The sequence below is a fragment of the Tribolium castaneum genome, chromosome 9, assembly GCF_031307605.1.
Source record: "Tribolium castaneum strain GA2 chromosome 9, icTriCast1.1, whole genome shotgun sequence".
Lineage (NCBI taxonomy): Eukaryota > Metazoa > Arthropoda > Insecta > Coleoptera > Tenebrionidae > Tribolium > Tribolium castaneum.
The window spans coordinates 7,564,897-7,582,399 of record NC_087402.1 but is presented as its reverse complement, the minus strand read 5'-3'; the positions used below and the strand labels follow the sequence as shown (position 1 = coordinate 7,582,399).

Sequence of the window (17,503 nt, the reverse complement as noted above, 5' to 3'; positions counted from 1 at the left end):
TGCAGTAACAAAGAACTCAACAACCCCTTGAAATTATGTCAAATGCTACGAGGACAAATTCCTCACCTCGCCGTAATATTTAATCCGACACATTGACGTAAAGAAAATCAAAAATTCTTTTAACATATACACAAAGTTGTTTATGTTCTCTTTTCACATGATCTAAAAAAAGCCGTTGCGTTGAAAACATCAGACGCATATGCTTCCAAATTTACCGTCGACGTTCTGAACACACCAAGAGAGTGTTTTCCAAATATAATCGCAAACGTCCTTGAACTTGACGTTTTCTAGCGTCGCTGATATGGCCAGATCAACAAACTCCTCGCAAAACCCTAATCCCCCTAAAGTTTTATGGGTGTGAGGGTTATTCTTAGCACCGGAGCGGCGTATAAATGCGATTGATTGGCCACTTTAATCGGTTTCCAATAGCAACAGGCCGAATCTCGAGCTAATCGAAAGACAAAAACGCTTTTCCTCGAATCCCCCATGTTAATAAACGTGCACACGAATCTAAATTTAGTGGTGGGTTTATACGCAAATTTTCAACGCAAATAAATCAGATTAATATTCACTGCCAACATTTCCTCAACGGCGGAAAGATAAACAAAATGAGATGGCGAGAAGAGAGTTTTCCAGTTGGGAAAAACCGAGCACGTGCACCGTGAACCCGTTGTTGTTACTTACAAATCGAGAACAATGGAATCAGTTGGAAGCATGGAATTTATTGTGGAGTCGACGACGTGGCCAAGTGCAGAAAATCGACACCAAGGACGCATATATGCAACATGAATTTTCTTCGGGACAAAAGCACTCATTGTTTCATACGGCAAGATCTCATATCCAGATACCACTTCCAGATCTCTCGACAAGATTTCGCACGAAGAATGGAAATTATTTCAATATTGCAAGTCGAATAAGCTTAGCTACCGACCTCGTTTGTATTTCAACAATGACCCGGCGTAATAGGAAATTGTTTCCTCCATAATTAATAGTCCTTCGAGTCGCTTTGCCAACAAAAACCGTTTTCCTCAAAGGTCAATTTTTAATTAGGTCGCAAGAGGTTTGCCCCAAATCGTACCACGCGTTTGTATTTTTACCTTACTGGGTTTCTTTCTAAACAGCAAAGTAAACACGAGCGGAACAAAGAAGTTCGACATTAAATTTTCCCGACTTTCCTAATAAGATTCAGGTTGGAGCAAAAGACTTGTTGCCGAAAACATAATATATTCTCCGTCGCAGTTATCGAAAATTTAAATTATTCTGGTAGAAACATGTTCACATCTAATTCATCTACTAGTTGAGTTTTATCCACACGCCATCAGCTCGAAGGCTACAAATTCAATACTATATTTTCTTCAAATCTGTACCGTAAACTGTAACTTTTCCTAATTATTCGCCACTTTATTTATTGGTGTTTATTTTTTTTTGTACCACAATTAAGCAATAATACTTGAAACTTAAATACTCGCAAAAACCTTAAAAAATACCCTGCTTGACATATCTTACTGTAAAATCTTCTTGGTGTTACATGAATCAAAAGCTCGTAAACGGTTAAATAGTGTGACTTTCGGCTCAATTTACAGAAATTTTACTGCATCCACCCTGTGCTTACGCTTTTATTCGTTCCTCAAAGTTCTGCACTTTGCTGCAAGACAGTATTCTGGTTGCATGTACAGTTGTGTAAAGATTGTTCAATGTAACTAAGTAAAAGTTAGTTCATCGTCGAAGAACATCCAATAAAACGGCTAAAAGCGTCCGTCCAGCTAGTCACGAGCACCTCACCATCAGTTCGAACCAATCTATGGTGTTAAAAAGTTATTTCCACATCGTTCTTGTTTGACGTCAAACTTTTAACAAAGAGCAAAACTTTTATCAATCCAATGCGAATCGAGAAAAAGTGGAGTTAGTCCGCGCCTCCTCCAACTGTACAACTTCAATTTATTAACTCAAAGCGACACTGGATGTGTAATTAAGTTTTTGTTTAGTCCGACGGCATCATCTGGTCTGTTTCAAGCGACTTTCAATTAGTCGTAGACGGTCGTATCTCAGAAGCGTCGCCTCTCCATCGACAGTCTTCATCGATCGTCTGTCCGGAGCCTCCGGGTCGGCCGTACGGACCCCTCGCTCCGTCGTTTCCGGCTTGAACTCTCCGCGGTTCTTTGTTGGGTTCGCGTACGTTTTCAAGGTCAACATTGAGCGCAAACAAATGGGTATCGCACGCCGGCACCAGGAGCAACAGCAGCACCGCGTCACCTTCAACTCTATTGGACGGGTTAACGTTCGTTGCTGCTCCTGCTGAGGCGGCCTGATCTCAAAATTATAGAGAAAACAGCGATGTCGTGTCATTAGATGCCATTAGTACATCCATTTGCATTTCCGCGATCGCGGCCCCTTTCCGATTCCGCGACGAAATCGAGAGCTCGCGCAAGAATGTCAAGAGAGTTTCAGAGTAATTAGGCGACAGCATCGCGCCAGTTCCGAGTTTTCAACGAGATCCAGCTCCTTCATCAGGCGACTAAGGAGCTTAGAGACCGTTCCGAGGCAATAAACTGAGAGCTCATGAACAACCGTGCATTGTTCGCATTCCGACCGGTGCATGCTTGCAACTTGCATCCAAGACGAAAGGGAAATCACACGGCCTCCCAAAAATACGCATTTCTCGTTTCATCATTTAAAGCAAAACCTACATAATCCGAACTAACACTACAAGGATTTTCTTTGTACACCAGTAAATTTTTGTTATGATTACTCCAAACCGCAAGGACCCTTCAAGCTACTCACTCAGGCAAGCTTATTGAACACCATTATTTGTTGTAAAACTTTATGGTGTACAAATAATAACTATGAATAAAGCGGTTTTACTGTAAGCGCGTTTTGGCTGAGGATTTGAATATCGGCGCCCGTGCGCGCAGCCATGCATCGTTGCGAGTTTCCAAGTAATTAAGCGATGGCACAATGTGAATTCTGGATTTTCTGCATGATCCTGCTTCCGAATGCGCAACAACTCACGTTCGTACGTGCAAATAGAATTCGCTACATTTTTCCGCAACGTAACGATCCTTTGTTTAAGCGTTCACTTAGTCGACGGTGCCGCAGGATTCTCATGCCCGACGTTCCACACGGCCGACCACGATCCGCACACAAGGCTGCGGGGACATTCTCCTCCTTCTCCTTCACCGCACTCCCGAACCGTTGAACCCGAATGGTCTATAGGTACAGCCAGATAAAAGAAGATGCAAACCGTCGTGAACTCGTCTAAATTACTTAGAAATCAAGGATTCGCCCGCGCAAATGTCACCGTCTTTGTTAGCTATCATCGATCACCTAGTGGTCGCAGACTTGGTCTAATAACAATGATGTTGGTATTAGGGTTGGGTCCCGAACGTAATTATTACCAGGCGCTATTTGTCGCCTGCCTTCGAACCAAAACCGCTTATTAAATCAACCTAGACTCTATCTACTGCAACAAATTATTTCCCCTTTTACAACATAAATTGGTCGTAACCGCACATTGATTCATAGATATTTAAATTCCTGACGAGCCTATCCGGATTCTGACCGTTCTGTTTCGATAAAAACGTCTTTATCCGTCGACGGGGAAAAATCTATTTGATTAAGCTTCTTCAAAGCGAACCTCTCGCAAAAAACATCAAGCGTAAAAACGTCCCGGTGAAAAGTTGTGATCTCCGAGTTTGGCTTTTTCCAATCCCGACCAATCAAAGTTCGCGTTTAACGTCTTTCAACCGTCAGTAATGAGTCGCGACGATGGCGACAAATACGGCGCTAATAATCTCAAGAATCCGCTGTCAAAACCTCACAAGGAATCCTATCTTTATTAAAAACTCGTGAAACCTCACACCGGTGGAATTACACACAGACCATGTTTCCAAACTGAATGCTGAATTATCTTGGCGGATGTCCCTGTCGTTTATATTCATAAACACATCCTCTGGCACGTCAGCCGAAGGCTTTGCCACGGCTTACATCATTGATTGTGCTAGGCGCGGATTCCGCAAAGCAACAGGCGCAATTGTCACAAAAACAAGCACAAGAACGCCACTAATCCAAACTCTAGTTTTCAGGAGTGGACTGAAATACTCATTCTGAACTGATAAAAATTACGCATTTCTTCTTATCATAATATCTACCAATACTTCCGTTGAACGAATGTTTTTTGTACTTTACTTTCACAGGAACAAAGAATGTAATTCTTCGGAATTACGTGTACCTAATAACTGTATTAGCTATTGCGTTTTTATTACATACAAGTGGATTAATGAAGACGAAGTGATTTTGTTGTTCCTTTGGGGTTCGATATACCAAAGTGTAGTGTATGTGTGCTAGCGATGACGCCGACAGAAATTTCCATATCATTGCTCGTCCGTGTGTTACAAAAAGTATAATTGGTGGTCTTTTGAAGTCGCTGATATAATTGGCATAAATTTTGAGTTATTTTCCATGTTGTAATCCAAATCCGCATGTATGATCGATCCGCTAACGAGATTACAGGCTTTCCTTTCGGTCCGTGATGAACTAATTACAGACAAATGAATCGTGACTCCGCAAAGAAAACCTTCGTTACATAGTTTAGCCATCTTCTCCTCGCCGGCGGAGCGTAAAGTCGCAATTTACTCATTTGAAAAATCCGAAACAACCTAGTCCTGGTATGTATCTATGCGTGCACACCAGCACAGGTAAATCAGGTTCGCTTTTACAAGGTCGCACAACCGAGGACAATAATCACGGGACGTTTACCCGGCTTTGGCACATTGATCCGCATTTATATTATGCTGACCGGTCTCGGCCGGCTTTTTGCCGCACCATCATCATCATCGACGACGACGTCTATATGGCAAACCGAACCCAACGGTCGTCGAGCGCCTTCACTTTCATACACGCTGCTGCATGATGGATGCTATTATTATGGCTGCCGACGACGGGATTTTTTACACCAGCGAAGGTCGTACTTTAACCCGACGAGGAGGTGGCCGACACATCTGGCCCGCGAAAAGTTCACTTTTATTAACCTTTTGGGCAGACATACCATGAGATCATTCCGCCCGGACTGCACGAGGCGCCAACTACCGCTGACGGACATACCTGAAACAAAGAGCACAAAATCAGTTTCACATACTAACAGAAGGAAAAAGACAATAGCTCCCCCAAGAATCGAGCTCCAAACAGAAAGCTCTGCTGATTGTGAGGATGGGATAAAAGTTGCTACTCCGCCACTAACAGATTAGGCCGAAGCACCCTAAAATCGTGCTGTGCTTGTGACATCGAGGAAAACTTTTTTGTCGTCTTTGTGCGATTTTAATAATCCAGTAGCACTTTTCTTTCATTTAATTTGCGCCGCTTTTCTTTTGATATCGGGGTATTTCGTTCGTGTAAACAGACGCATACTTGAAATCAAATATTAACAAGAGTGTTCTCTTGGAATTTGACAAGATTATCAATATTTGCTTTAAACAATACGCCGGAAACTCTCATGACAAATCCCAAACCGTGCAGTTTTCCTGCACCAAAATGTGTTACTTTTATGATGCACGTATTGTGTGCGTGGTTTCGTAGTGATTGAACAGAATATAATTTTTATTTTACGAGCAATTTCGGAATTCGTTACGTCTGTAATGAAGTCGCAACAAGTCCGGAATAAGATTGTCGCAGTGACGTCACAAATGGACGCGAAAAACCTAATAAAATCACTGGATTTAATCGAATTTCGCTGTTTGCTGTTTTTCTTCCGAGCAAACCAGGAATAATGATTCTGAATCTTTCCTATTTTCGATTAAGGGTAGGTTCGTCGAGATCGACTATTCCGAGAGATATTGTCACAAGTGATTAATTAACAAACTGCGTTCGGAACGTTGTAAATGCTTTAGCGTCTTCAATCACGATTGTTCGACTCACTTTAATCGATAAACTAACACCTCTAAGCGATAATACTAATTGCTTCCTTTGTCGTAAGTTACGCACATCAAGAAGCACAATTCCGAGATTCGACGCGTCCTTACTTTATTGTTATAACATTGCTTGTCAAACGCAACTCGCACACAACTGAATGTTTTGATATTGGATACTGTTTTGCCAAATCTCGACATTAATTACTTGTTGTATTGCTTATGTTTTCATGTTGTTTATCAGAAAAATAAACGGCAATAATTGAAAGTCTCCAGCTGTTGTTTTATTTTGCTAAACCTCGTTCAGTGAAGTTGCCGATTGACATATCGACATGTAACTCCTTTCTGATACTTTGAAATCTTTAAATTGTACATCCGGTTGATCCAACCTTGCATTGGTCTGATGCAAGCTCGAAAACATCTGTTTTGAAAAACCACATGTTCCGCCACATTGCAAAATGTCAACACTGGCAAACTGAGTCACCGACAAAAACCAAATTTAGATTGAAATTTGTTCATTTTATTAAATCATGTAACCGTCAAACGCAAATATAGGAAGAACAGGAAAACGTTCAGCGTCAGCATCACCATCAACGTTTCGCCCGTGAACAAAGCAGAAAACGATAATATGATTAAGTGCTTTCCCGGGGACGGTCGGAATAAATACAGCCGGAGGCGGCGCGCAAAGCGTTAGATATAGAATTTCGAATCCGCTTTTGAATAAAATGCCACCGACTCTACACACGTCTAATTAGTCAGTCGAATCAGTGAAAGCGATTTTTTCGCATCCAAAGCAGCTGCTTTTGGACATCCTCGCGCCGGCTGGTAATTTTTTAATGAGGTCGTGTATCCCGTCGATTCAATAAAAGCTGAAATCTGCACATTTAAATTAGAATTTTGGACGTGGTGTCGACGACACGACCGCCAAGGTTGTTTGATACCGCACGTCCTCTCACGATTATAATAAAAGCGACGCACTTGCGAAACACAAGTGCCAAGGGAGGGCTAAATCAACACCAACCCTTCATCTGAAAACTCCTCAAATTGGGTAATTAGATTTGGATTCGTAAAGTAGGAAAGTTATGTTTCGAAAGTGAAAGTTTGCCGCATACGAAGGTGAGTAGCTCTCAAGAGGCCCCCGTGTATATTGCTACATGGAGACCGGACACCTTGCGCTTCTCCACTCGGTTCTTATTTGGAAGCACCTCAAAATAAGGCTCTTTATGGTCATTTCTTATTACGCAAGACGATAACAAAGAGGATAATAGTCATTCGAGCGTTATGATTAAGTCATAGAGTATTAAGTACCAAATAAAGCTCTAAGCGGGAAAATTTCCATTCCAAGCGACTGCATTTTTTTATCAGTTTTGATTTCTCTTATCATTGTTTATGCAACTATGCTAACATATACGACAAATAGAGGAAATTTAATTCTAATATAAAAGATGACATACTGTTGCATAAATTCCCAACCATCAAACAATTCCCCATAGAACGGATAATAAAGCTTAGTATGAAAGGAGATTGCGTAAATGTTTACGAGTGTAATAACAACATATTCAGGTAATTGCAGATTGACAGTTTTATCACCCATTTTGTTCGTGACTGATGGTTCCTCCAGCAAATTAGGTAATGCAGCGATAGGTCACCAGTCGAGATAAACAAAATTCCTCTGCCTGATGGAATTTTGTAAAATACTTAGAAATTGTTGACTTGGTGCAAAATAACCCAATAAATCAAATAGGACCGATTTTGCGAGCAAAAATATTGAACTGGGGGCCAAAAATATTCTGGTTGAGGTTTTAATACCAACTCGAACCGGCGTTTTAACGAATTCGTCTCGGAACATCTCATAAATTCCTCTGACCATTTGAGACGACCGCAAAAGCATTAAATAACAATCATTGGTCATTAATTGAGTTGGTATGGTGTAAAAAGAAGAGAACAATTTGTCAGCTACTATCACCACGGCCACACAGCGATCAAAGCGAGATAGTGAAAACAATGAGTTTTTCCTCGCTTCTTGGAGTAATTGTTAATTACGAGGCCTTGAAAAGGCGTCGACGACCGCCTCGATCTACAAGAAATTTCATCAATCATAACGCATTCCTGCCACGTGTAGGGAAAAGAGCCACAACTTCCGGCAGATGCGATCCCGTAAAACATCGTCCCAGATTTTCGCTTCTTTTGAGCAAGTCCTGAAGATTAATGAAGAAGGAGCCAGCGGAATAGATGTTTCTGGCACTGTATCATTTATTGGTGCTGATTTGTGCGAGACCTGCCCCAACTGATCCCATTCCTATTTATGGTCTAATTCAAGAGAAGGGGAAAAGGTCACGACAAAAACCACTTTCACTTTCAAAAAGTACCATCAGCAATCCCATGAGATCATCTCGTCGCATTTTCAACATAATCACGCAATTTGGTGTTAGATTAATAATTAAAAATTACACAACAATTTCACGGCTGTTTGATCTCGGTATTAGCATTGTTGGTATGGATATGGAATTGCTGGCGCAATTCGATATTACACACATATGTCCGATAGGTTCCCCAAGACATAATAAAGAATAATGTAGGCGCGGTAGTCGAGGTCAGTTATAGAAATTTAAGGACACTTTGGAATTGCGCATACGGAAACAACGAACGGGACAAAAGAAAAGATAAAACGCATGACCAAGATTATTTTATTCATCAACGGATGTCACATTTGTTTTCCTTCCTGTTAAAAAAGATTAAACGAGAGATCGGAAAAAAGCTATAATCGCGTTCGCTCCGGTATTTGCCCTCAGATAAGCGCACTATGTGAAAATTGTGAACCTAAATTTTATATCTATATTTACATAACTAAACCATAAACATAACAATGAGATACGCCAACGTTTTTCTATTTAAAGACCACATATTAATAAATCAAAATAAAAGCGGCTTAAAGAAATGGACCGTTTGTTGATCACTGCAGGCGCGCCATTGTGGAAAATAACTAAGCGATTCTTGATAAAAACACCAACTTCCTGTCCTTTTTTCCAAGAGTTTCGATAAACTCGACGATTTCTTTTTACACCGAGATGAATGAATCTGCGATAAACGTACTATCGTGCGATTATGAACGCTAAAAAGTAAATATTGTTTGTTTGGATAAAAGCCGGCTTGCAGAAACCGGCAAAACTTAATTAATTTAAATTGAATCGGTTGCGGGAAGTTTAATCAAATATATAACAATTTAACAAAGAGCACCGGTGGCTTTTGACACGACTTTATAACAGTGTTAAGATGGAAATTAGGGGTTTGTTACCTGTTTCAAGTCCGCTCAAAAGGATTATCATCAGGGGTAAAAGAGTACCTATTGTGTCGTAACATTTATGACCAGTTAAAAATAGCTAAAACCTTTATCTGATAAACGTTAGTCATAAACCTGGTCAATTTTTATGAACGTATTAACAGTATTACGTGTACCTAGTATTACCTACCCTTAGGCCCCAATTTCTGAACTGATGGTAACACGTTTTACAAAAAATAATACCATGAGTAAATTCACAACAGTTTGTGTTTGGCTAACTATCTTAAAATGTAATATAATGTAATTTTTAGACAAATATTCTTCTTATAAACACTTATACTGTTTGTTTACACACCTATGACTGAATTTTTAGTCATCACAGAATGAGTAACAAAGGGCAGAAGCTTATCCCCATCCCCAAACCGTAGTAATTTACCGATTTTTGAAAATTTGACACTGACAACTTTGTTCAAATTAAATAATGGGCTCCCGCCTGGTGCTAAAACAGCAGGAATCCCGAAATTTTCAGAAAACTTAAGGCTTTATAAAAGTTACTCATTTTTTTATTCACAAGTTTAAAAAAACAAAAACATTCAATTTTTTAAATGTTATTAACTCATTCAAATGCTTACTTTTTTTGGTAAAAAAGTATGAGCTTTATATCATTTCGTTTGAAAGAAAAAAATTTAATTTTTTTTTAAATGTTTCCATTTGACAAGAGTCAAATTGGCGTTGTATTTCACAAACATATAGGTTTAAAAAAGCAAAAAAGATAAGTAAACTTTAATTTCAAAAGAGTAAAAAGGTAATTAGAGATGACAGAACTCAGAAATTACAATAGTTATTTGGACGAAGCGACACATTGAATTTGAATTCCATAGTCGCCTTGATAAACAATTATTTTCGAACACATTGTATTACCGCATTATAATTTGACTTGACTCTTATTTTTTCAGTTTTGTTCACCACTTTTTATGTTTATCAGATTTCCGGGTGGGATGATTTGAAAAGTTGGAAAAACCTACCTACAGTCGATTCCTAAAACCGTAAAAACGAATTCATATGAATTGGCATAGTGTATAAGTGAGCTTTGGAAATTAAAATTTTTGAGTTGATAGGATTTTTTTTAATAGTTTCCAATTTTTTAAGCTCAAACCTATGAACGAGGACAATTTCAAAATAGTTTATCGAACAGAAAATGTTGATATTTTGATCCTACACTATATCAGAACGTAAGAAATGAATCAAAGGAGGTTTTGCTTTAGGTGTGTACACTATCATGGCCTACCTTTATGAAAATCAAATGAATTAGACTAGGTATAGTACTATCAAATTCAAAAATGTTATAAATAATTGCCGTACATTTCCAAGGGACGGCCAATGGTACAAATAATAGAAGGCCAATAACTCAGTGTTTCTAACAGATTTTTTGTTGTGATCATTTACAGTCCGGGCAATTCGACAGCGATCGAAGTAAACTAGGAGGAATTTCAGCAGTTAAACTTGTATTAATACGTATTTGTAAAATGCATAAAAATGGTGTTTTGTCTGTGAAACAAAGGATCGGTGATTGGTCGGTCTGGACGTGACAAGGTAAACGCAGTTGGGAAATATCAGCGATAGTTGTACAGTTGTGTCATGTTTGCGATAAAAACGTCCAGATGAGGAAAAAATCGATCAGCTGAACATTAACGTGTTAATAGCGGGTAACAAATGTGTGTATCGTTTATTAACGGTCGCTGGTGCAGATTAAGAAGAAGCTTGACAAGACACATGAACCGATCATTTATATAAATAACTTTCGTCTGTGCATATCGTCCTTGAACGGGCGCGAACCGTTAAAACAACAAGAATTCAAATGTAAAATCGCATCGCCTTTGTTCCACCGGTGCCAACATTGCGTCGAAAAACGGAAGAGCGGGTTAACCACCCCGGCTTGGGCCTCACCTTGTAGTCGCCATGCGATCTATGAGCCTTCTAATTGTCAGTTAGTCCTGGGGGCGCACACTACAACAAACTACAGTGTGAAACAACTTGAGCACACAACAACAAACAAACTGGCGGTGTGCGATACGTACTCGTCCGCGATTCGCGTTACAATGAGCTCTGTTGGCGCGGGAACCGGTCGCTGCTGTAATGCCGGCTGGGCCCGGAGGGGAGGGACACCACGTGGGGATTGCGCGAAGGGGGCCCGACTCGCGTATTGACGCAGCCCCTTGGACACCCCACCTCGGCGTGTTTTGGTCATATGGGTTCATTATTATTGTACCTGGTCAATGGTAAAGCCCGGCGAAGACACCCTCGTCAACAAGTGTACAGCTTGAACTTGGTTTTTTCAAGATGTCATGCACAACGTTCCAGGAATTCACTCACATCACTAATGACGAATTTTTGACATTTAACCGTCAATTAGTGAAGTCTGAATTTTTCAATTTTTCTAAAGCACGGTTGGCAACTCTAAGCCAACAAATTATAAAAATTGTGAGAAAATGCGTGTGAGAAAATAATCAACAAGTATACCGACAGCTTGTTTTTTTCACGATTTGACTCAAATCACTGATTTTTGAGATTAAGGGCTGTTAACTTAAACACGGCTGCCAACTATGAGCCTACTCTCAATGAATTATAAAAAATGGTGAGGGCGTTAAGGCCAGATGAGAAAATGCGTTTGAAAAAATAAGATGAGAGATATGAGTCGGCATTCCAGTCGTTGACTTTTACCTGGAATAGGTGGGCAATTATTCGGCCGAGGTTAATACGAAATTTACTCTAGAACGAAACAAAGAGAGATCACCTTCCTGATATCCCTCTACTGAAAAAGAAATGTCAGTTGTTACGTAGGGACTTTTATCGCTGATTGTTATAGGTTGGAGGTACTAATTGTCGATTAAATTCAAAAAATGTAAAAACTGTATTTTTCATTGTCAAATTTAATACTTTTTAAAGATTAACATTGTGTCTAGATTGTTGACAATAATGCATAAAGTGTGACATTTACATTGTTAACTGTCATTCAACTGTTAACATGAGATAAAACTTGGAGGACAAATTTCATTTTTATGACGCAGTATGAATGAATGACTATGACCGTTGTTATGTGGTCAGAAGTAAAGCAACTTTTATGTTAAACGTGGGATCAATCACTCACTTTTCTACGTTAATCACTCGGTAAAGAATCCATTGTTCTTAAACGGAAATTATTTTTAGGTGTTCTGTTCTAAATCAAAAACGGTACCTAACGTTTTTATTTAGCTAGTGTAGAAGTGATAAAAATAGTCTAAACGATTTTATAGTCATTTGTCCCCCTAATAAAACAATGTTGCCAACACAACCATACTTACATACCCTGCTCGATTTTTGAAAATCTGTTAATTTAATTTTTTTAAGTTGAATAAAAGGTGGTGTATTATTATTATAGTATTACTGTAAGTTTTGAAATTAAAAGTTGAAAATACATATTTATTAGAAGACTTCTTTCAGACCATGGAAGTCAAAAAAAACATTTTTCTATTTTTTTCTCCAGATCTCACTTAGTGCCACAGATTTTAGTTCTTATTTCTTTAATTTCCTCAACACTTTTGTTCCTCAAGAAAGAGTTTCTTGTTTTGTACAACTTTTTTAATGACAAAAAATGTAAATAAAATACTAGTAGTCATAACAAATTACACAGGTCAACTTGATTACTTTTTTTGTGTCTACTGCGTGTCTCATGTACTTTTTTATGCAGATTCTAACAATGTACCCAACAATTGCCAATCACGTCAGGTCTCTAAAAAAAACACTATATTTTTAGAAAAATATGATAGATTTCACTGTATGTGAGCGTATTTTCCTTGTATTATACATGTAAAGAAAAGTTGGCATTATCTGCTCGTGATTCCTTTCTGAAACTCGTGCTCTGCATCACTCACAGATAAGGAACAACTTTTCTTTACTTGTATAATAAACTACTAATATTGTCATTATCCACCATATAAAATAAAACTCTGTTATTTTCAAAATCGTACAAATAAAACACAATATTATATTATAAAATAAAAATTAAAAAAAAAATTACTTTCACATGGCAGACAAATAATAGTGGTTTGGTTTGGCAATATTTTGCTTTTATTTGTTGTGATTCTCATTTACGAGTATATTTATTATGTTTAGAAAAAATGGTGAGTGACACTTATGTTTGTAAATATGTTCATACACGTATAAGTACATATAAAAATTACACATTTGTCATTTCTACGCAAAGATAAAAGTTTTTATTATCGACATAATTCGATCATTACCTAAATAAGGTTGAAGTATTTCGATTACTCAGAAAAGATAAGAATGTATGTACCTACTAAGGAAATAAATAGATATGTATAATTGTTTTTAAAACATTGCACATTATTACTATTTTTGTTACTCCATCAATGAAGACAAAAATTGCGAAATCAAAAATTGCAATTTGAAATCTAGCTTCCCATCCATGGCGCATACTTGTAAGTTCAGTAAAATTGTGCAAATTGTTAAATTTAGAATGGTAACATTTCAATAAATCATTTGGAGAATTTCCAATATTTCGATTCGATATTTTGAACTCCGTTTTCAGTCCATTTTATGTAGGTGGTGTCGATTTCGAGTGATTTTTCTCCGCATTTTATTTGGATCCAAGATTGTTTGACTTCACAAATCGTGTTTTTAAACCTTTTATCATATCGCTTGATTTATTTACGTCAAGATTTGATAATTCCCTAAGTATTAATTATTTATCCGTTACATAGTGGAAGCTTTATTTCGGGTTATTAAATCGGTTCTACGCACGACACAAATGAAATAAGTACTTTTCTTTTTCTATGGGTTAATGAACTTCATTAAAAACATTTGTGTGCCAAACGAAATTAACCCTCTGGACTGATTAAAATCTTTTTTTCTAAAATTCAAAGTGTGTGTTACGTGAAGCCTTTTTCAATTTACGTTGTAGACTTTTGTAACGTAATAATCCTTCATGAACCTGAGCTTTCTACTGTTCGCTTTTATCAGATGGCTTCCAACGTGACGCACCCAATCTCTGATATTTAAACAAATAATGCTTTTTACACCGGCGCTATTCCGAATTAATTAGCGAAAATAAATCACAAAACAAAGTGAAAATAAAAATAAGCGTTCGTACAAAACGATGAAAAACGTTTAATCAGATTGTGAAATGGATATAGATTGGACGAGAGGTCATTAATTCGTCCGGGCCGTGATTTGCACAAATCCATAATCTTCTTTTAGCATTTTAGTCGGAATAATTATTAAATCCGAGAGATGAATAACGTTGGTGATTTAAAGGGCTTTTAAGGCATTGTTTGGTAAAAAACGACGAAAAAAATCAGATGCGGCGTTCACAGGGGGTATATGTAAATCGAGACGGAAAAAAGTGACCAGACAAAAGCGACGATTCTAGGCGAGTTTTTCTAGTTCCATCCACAACGGTCGCATCTAATGCACCCCACAATAAGCCTGTTATTTGGGCCCCTTGTACACAACTGCATACATTTCATACTCGAGTGAACAATTACCGCTGAAAACTATTAATAACACCGCCACGCTTTTTATCGATTGTTATTATTTTCTTTCAAATTAATTTGTATCTTCGATACAATTTCCTGTACACACACACTTGATACAGCAATATATAACGCAAATGAAAATTGAAGTAATGTTTGCATTAATCCAATATTTGCTGAACCTCTGGCAAATATTAACAGTTTAATTGAAACATATTTCAGCAAGGATAAGGCGTTCTGATTACGCGAATTTTCCGAGCCAAACCGATCGACAAATTTGAATGATTAAATTTGTTTACATTCATAATGCCAGAGATAATTTTGATATTATTTGAAGTTGCCGTAATTAACAGCATTAAAGTCGAACTTTGTTTAATCGCATTAATATCCCATCCGACATCCCGGAATGGATAAAGTTTGCGTTGAAATAGCGTTTACATCTAACTGAAATTGAGTTATTGCAAATAGTGGCAAAGGAACTGAATGAAAACACTTCAAAAGAAACGTGAAAGACGCGCGAAATTAAATATTTTTCTATTGTGTTAAAAAGGTCTCTCGTGATCAACCCGAATCCGGAAAATCTACAACGAAACTAACAAAACTGAAAGTTTCCGGGAGTTCTCCGATGACAGTTGTGTCGTAACAAACACGGTTACGCTCCAAAAATTATTTGCATAGTGCAAGTCGATACTTATCTTGATCTTTAACTCGCGCTGGTTGAAAATGAAACCAGACCCAAATTAAAAAAAAACACAATTTGTTTGCAACTGATTTTTTAAAATTCATTTTAATTAAGTAATTGAGAAACGCAAATTACACGATTCAAACTTACAATTTATGGTCGTCTAAGCTGGGCCACCCCTTTTTCCAACGCTAATTCTTTTGACAATAGGGCCCTAATAACTCCCATAAATTGTAATCTGCAAACCAAGATTTGGAAACCCGTTTCTGATTTATGGGCTCCTGGGTAAAATTCGCAAAGCCACAAATACCTCATTATTGCTCTTAATACGTTTACGAGTCTCATAAATAAAAATACCCAATCCAATGTCTAAATTTTATAAGCAAATGAAGGTTTTAATTAATTCTGGTTTTAGTAATAGGTGACTTAAAAGTATGCTCTTATTAGCATGAAAAAACACATATAAACCTTTTTGTAAACATTCCTTATGAATAAAGATGGGAAGAATCTGAATAATTTTGGTGGAAAGCTGAAAGTGGCCTTGTCTCGTGAGGATACTCCATTAAATTTTTGTCCACTTGGGATGTAAGATGTACGACGTGAATGGCATCTTCATTAGATACAAGGTCTAATAGAAATTTGTTTATGTAATCAGTGTTTTGTAACTTTCTGAATAAATATTTAAATTGGAGAGTTTTGCTGGTATACACATAATTATTGGCTTCGTTGGGAGCAAATGTAAGTTTGAAAGGGGCGCCTTTATTATTTTTCTCCCTGGTCTGGCTGTAAGGAGCGAACTGAAGGGGAAAACTTTCCAACATTACACCAGCGAAACTGCAGGCCTTTTCGTAAATATTTATTGTAGGAAACGTCGATATCTCTGTCTGAAGGGATCTGAAGGAAATGCAAATTGTGGAGTTGTTATGTGCTGTTAAGCGCCGCGTTTTCAGAAAATTTCTGCAAAAATTAATTTCAAATTGAACGAGTGTTTCGTTATTAGTTCGTTTGGAGGTCTAGTTAGATTAGTGCTCGATTAAAATCGGTTAAAAATAAGTTTGACGGTTAGAGCTCGGCCACAATTTCCTTTTCCCCCACCTCGTGAAAAAATACCCGCATTTCAACAATGGCATCAACTTCCGGTTATTACAACCGCAACACATGTCTCTCTAAATTAAACTTGGGCACATATAAAATTTATTTACGATGCAATAAAGACGTTGAGGTGTCAGAAAAATTCCAGGTAAAAATGTTTGTCTTGGGACCCTCCGACTGTCTCCCAATATTTGCCTTGGCATAATGATCAAACAAATCGTGGCGTTACATTTTACCAACGAACGGGAAAAAATCGATGTCGCCGGTGGACGTCGTAATCGTATCTGGGATCGATCCGGACGCATTCAAAAGTGTAGTTGCAGCGAAGAAGGGGAGACGGTTGCTAGTGGGGGCCCCCATAGCAACGCCGCCAACTTGAGGTGGGTGGTACGGGGTCGAGGGTTTGTTTGGCCCGGGAGTTAGGGTAGGCCATGGATGGCATCGTCCTACGCATCGAACAACCCTCCGCTTTATCGATCGCACCCCTCGCATCAGAGAAAGTAAACTTCATTCAATTTGGGGGTGGCACGCGCAGGACCGGACCATTCCCTCCAAACTTTCAAACTAACGCCGAACTTGCCAAATTACGTTTTTTCGATCAACCAGGAATTTGATACTTCGATACGCGCTAAAGTGAAAAGCATTCACTCAAGGAAATCTGAACCACGACAACAAAGTGGACAAAATATCCCAGGATAAATTCAAACACAGAAGGAAAACTTTACTCTTCGCACTAGAATAGAAAAGAGCGGCCTTTTGGATGATGGCTCCACCGGCCACGGATATAAAAAGTAGACGAGGTGCATTCCCAAGGGCCGGCATTTCTCATACCTGGCCAACGCCGAATCAATTTTTCATTCCAACTTCGCCCTAACAGGGTGTGATCAAATACACCACAAAGAACGCCTTGAGACGAGCCGAAATACGGTTACAAAATAAGTTGGTATTCTGGGTGACGCTCAAAAAATGTTTTACTTACTCGCATTAAGATTATTTAAAAGAAAACTGATTATGAAGT

The 17,503-nt window shown here is 38.3% G+C and overlaps 1 protein-coding gene across 4 annotated transcripts in view; it reads right to left on the bottom strand.

Moving 5' to 3' along the window:
* The window catches only part of brat (brain tumor), a 54,502-nt gene that overhangs the window by 18,344 nt on the left and 18,655 nt on the right, over positions 1–17,503 (bottom strand). Inside the window, exons 1-2 of one of the 4 annotated variants that reach the window (XM_064359086.1) lie at positions 11,128–11,349; positions 5,045–5,100 (exon numbers count right to left, since the gene is read on the bottom strand). The exons of 1 other annotated variant lie outside the window; for it this stretch is intronic. The gene's annotated coding sequence lies outside the window, so the exon portion shown is untranslated. Of the gene's footprint in view, positions 1–5,044; positions 5,101–11,127; positions 11,350–11,449; positions 11,591–17,503 lie in introns of those variants that run through there. 2 more of the 4 variants (XM_064359085.1, XM_008194317.3) reach the window with 2 other exon arrangements.